Consider the following 4,682-nt stretch of genomic DNA (forward strand, 5'->3'; position numbering starts at 1 on the left):
AGACATGAAAATCACCACAAATTACACCGTTGTCACAAATTATCATCGCAATTTGACCCCAAATGTTGTAGTGGATTCAAGGAAGGGACGAGTGAGGAACAGGTTATTGGTTATGTGATGTGGCATGGAGAGATGGACATGCAAAGTGGTAGTAGAACCATTACGAGCAGCCATACACACTCCATTGGAAGGAGACACAAGAATCTTGTTTAAAGGAAAAATTTAGCAGAGACAACCAAACAAAGATACAAAGACACGAGGAACAGATGCAAACAGTCACAACTAAAGAGGAAACTAAGGCTGGTCATTTTGAGTCCAATTATTTTCCTATAGATCACATTTCCAAGGAACTTGTATATTGTTCAAGGTTGGGAGTATGTTGCAAGAGCACTCTTTGTGCAAGCACAATCAAAATTTTTAAGGCCACTAGATGATTATGTTTGGGTCATTGATGATTTGTAAAGAATCTATGTATGTATTTGGTTCAACTAAAGGTTCATGTATAATGTATTTACTTACAAATACAAAATTGCTCCAAAAGTTATAAAAGTGCAATGTTGCAAAATAAAAAATCTTGGAACATTTGTACAAAATAGTTGTCATTATCAATATATGGGTAGTTAGAGTATAAAGGATATTGGAAGAAGTATGGTTCTGTCGTGGATCTTGAAAGGTTTGTAACAATCCAAAAATATTATAAAATTATTATTATCCCCCATTGAGATAAGTAGAGAGGGGAGGATAGAGGGGGGCGAAAGGTGTAACTAAGAATGAGAGAGAGGTTGAGGAGGGTGGGTTTGTAGAGAAAGAGAGGGATGGAAAGGGAGTTAAAGGAGATATAGATACATAGAGATGGACAAATATAAAGAGTGTGGAGGGAATGAAGAAGGGAAAATAAAAGTATAGGGAGAGAAATGGGGGAGATGGATATACACAAAGTTTTGTGTGTGTGTGTGTGTGTGTGTGTGTGTGTGTGTGTGTGTATCTATACGTATGTATGTATGTATGTATATATATATATATATATATATACATACATACATACATATGTGTGTGTACAGAGAGAGTGTAGTATGGATAAGGTATTGGGTAGAGAGTGAGGAAAGATAAATGTAGAAAAGGTTGGAAGAAGTAGGGAGGATAAATAAATATAGAAGGGGAGGGGGGAGAAGAAAAGGTATCTAGATAAATAGAGGTACGGATGGAGAGAGAGGAAGAGGTGGGGAGAGTGGAATGGGTTATAAAGAAAGGGGAAAGGAAAAGTGATAGGAAGGAAGATGTGTCTATAGATCAAGGGAGACAAAGAGAATGAGTTAGAAATAGAGAGAATGATGATAGGGTCTTAGTGATTATTGAAATTTGACTAAGTTTAAGAAATTATAAGCTCCAAAGCTTAGGAAAGAGAGTTTAGATAAAGAGAGGTAGGAAGAAAGGAAAATGAGAATTGTAGGAAAATAGATAGGTCTATAGATTGGTGAATACAAAGAGCACAAGACAAAGAAATGATAATGATGGTCGCAATTTGTTGTTTACTGAAATTTGACAATATTTATAAAAAAAAATCTAGGTTATGATTTCCTTTCTCATATTTTATGTTATATTGTTGTATATATCCTAATAAAAAATATTATGGAGAGGACAACCCATTTAGTATTAAGAGATTATGTATAATTAGGAACTAAAAACCTAGGCTACATGTATTTCATCTAACTTTTATTCAAAGAAATGTGTGAGCAATTTTCTTATTTTAACATAATGCGTACATGGTTTGTTTTCATAAAAGTATCTACACTTTTTTATTTCAAATAACATGTATGCATTCTTATATTAAATAATATTTATGTGTTTAGCTCTAATATTTTTGAGTCATAAGATGTTTAAGTGATTTTTGAATTTTGAAAAAACATGTACACAATTTGCTTGTTTTTTTGTTATTTTGGGGAGTAACCTCTTTTTTGCTCATCAACTTAGTGTGTGTACATTATTGTTTGTAACATTTTCATAAAGAGTGATGGGTTTCACTACTAGCAATAGAGGTGGGTTGTGGGCACAATTATCTAATATTTATTTTTCCCCACATGTGGACACCGAGAATGGGATGGTTAATGACATGTGAAAAGGATGAATGAGGGACCTTTAGGTTTCTCCAAGTGTGCAATTGTAAGAGGTGACATGTGTCTTTTTCTAGTATTCCATCATTTATTGCATTTAATTGAATGTGTATATATCATGTTTGGGAACCCAAATTGGAGGGAAAGCATTGGAGCCAAAAGTAGTTTTCTTGGAGACAATCCAAGGGTTGGTGACATTTGGAGTGAAGAGTCTTTTTTAATATAAATAAATATTCAAAGGTAGAATTAGAGAGCAACAATCAAATGTAGAGTTTTGATCTTCAAGAGCAAGGGTGGTTGGAGACACAAGGAGGTAATTTATAGGTACACAATTGTTACCATTTTGGAGGAAAAGAAAAGAATGGAAGTGACTATGTTGTAATCTCGAATATAATGCTTAAATGACTAATCTTCTTGGTGATGTTTTTCCTTGCTAGGATTTCTCCATATTAATCATATGTTATGTAAAGCTCTTGAGTTGTTGATTTGTGCCTCATTGTTGCTATCTCATGTTGTTGTTATGCTTTGTTTGTTATTGTTATAATTTCACATAAGGTGGTGTTAATAAGCAAGATATGATATTTGATTTTTAACAAATATGAGAAATATCTTGACATAGATTTTCCTCCTTTAAGGAGCATAAATTTTTTATGTATATAACTTTTACATTTTATTTTTTTAGTATCCCATGACTTGTATCTCATCCTTTAATTGTTTAGTGGAATGGAGATTGGATTTCCCACCTTTGGTATTAGAACTTCTATAATTCTCAACACTCTTTATTGTTTAGATCATGTCTTTAGTAGAATATGATATACATCTATGGTGGACAAAAAATGATTACTTGCGATGCACGTTGCCATGTTGCTTCTAGTATTACACTTCAAACATCACATTATGTGATCACTCAAGCTATCTAGTTGGCACTCGTAAGTTTTCTACCATATAGGGTCATTCACTAGCACATCATGCAACTGCTAGCCATAATTAAACATTTCCCAATTTTTGAGGGATGGTATGTCAAACATGGTGTAATACTTGACTAGATGACCACCAAGTTTCAAGAAAGCTCAGAGAAGATAAATATACAATAAATAATATTTTGATCAAAAAATGCAATTAGATACGAATATGCCGTAGACATTATCATATTATAAGAATCTAGATACAACACCAAGAGATGTGAATGTATAACCATTATGATAATAGATGGCATGATCACGAGTGTAATACAATTTTGCCAAAGAGTGGAAGTACAAGTCATGTCACTCAATATTGACCAATCAAATAGATACATCTCCAAATTCATCATATGTGAAGTGTAGATAATGTAATAAAGTAATAAACTAGATATTAACTAAAATAACCTTAAGTGGATGTGTAGGTCCTAACAAATGTGGGCACATGTTAAATACACATCCACAAAAAGTTACCTTTGGAAATCAAAATGAAAAATCATAAAGAAAAACTTCTCCAAGAGAAAACAAAGAGTGAGTTTAAAGATCCCACTAGAAAAGATAGCATAAAACCTCATATAAGAAATTCCTAAAAATTGAAACAAAAATAGAGACCATGTATGTGACCCATCCTAGAAATCCATATCTAAAGTTGCACAAATATTATTATGCCAATTCTAAAATGAATCACAATTAAATAAGTCTCCAGTCTAACTTTAAAAAGATTAGCTTTCAATCAAATACAAAACAAACAAACAAATATTTAGATTAAAAATGAAATGCATTCCAATAGAAATACTTACGCTTTTTAAAATGTATTTCTAAAAAGTTAGAATTTAAAAGCCCATAAACTATTTTTATAAACATTCATTATTAATTAATTCATTTAATAATTATTAAACCCAGCCCATAAACATTCATTATTAATTAATTCATTTAATAATTATTAAACCCAACCCATGATTATCAATTTTATTTGTTTTGATATATATCTTCAGTTTGAATAAGCTTTAATATTATCAATAAATAAATGTTGCAAATTGACATTTTATATTAATTTTATAATATTTTAAAAATTTATAGTAACATAATATAAATTATTTTGTTAATAGAAAATAAGTAATTACTTGTGCTATTGAATGAAACTCAGCGAGAAAAGTTTTTGACAGTTACAATGAAGTTACATTATTTTGATTTCATTAACATTTGTTTGTCATATAAGACATCATGTTGAATGCTGCCCCAACTGACCATTGATAGCAAGATTTGTATTTTGTTCAGGGTAACGTTCTTGACATTGTAAATAAAATTCTGAACATTTGATTTTTATAAACCATTCGGAATTTTTTTAACCTTCCATTTAGGTTCAATTGCTGTAATATGCCTGTAAAAAAGATAACGGTAACTTTTAATAGCTTTGTATTTTACAATCCACGAAGGACAGATCAGGCCAGTAAGAAACAAAGTAATAAAAAGGGGGGCACTGTTAACTATCAATACTTGAAGCAATGTTCCATTACGATTAAATATATACATCAAATACCCAAGTCTATTAAAAATTCTGACCTCTTGAGAAGCAAAGATACAGCATGCATGCAAGATTAGGGTCCCCATA

The sequence above is a fragment of the Cupressus sempervirens genome, chromosome 3, assembly GCF_028749045.1.
Source record: "Cupressus sempervirens isolate cs-2001-9-10 chromosome 3, ASM2874904v1, whole genome shotgun sequence".
Lineage (NCBI taxonomy): Eukaryota > Viridiplantae > Streptophyta > Pinopsida > Cupressales > Cupressaceae > Cupressus > Cupressus sempervirens.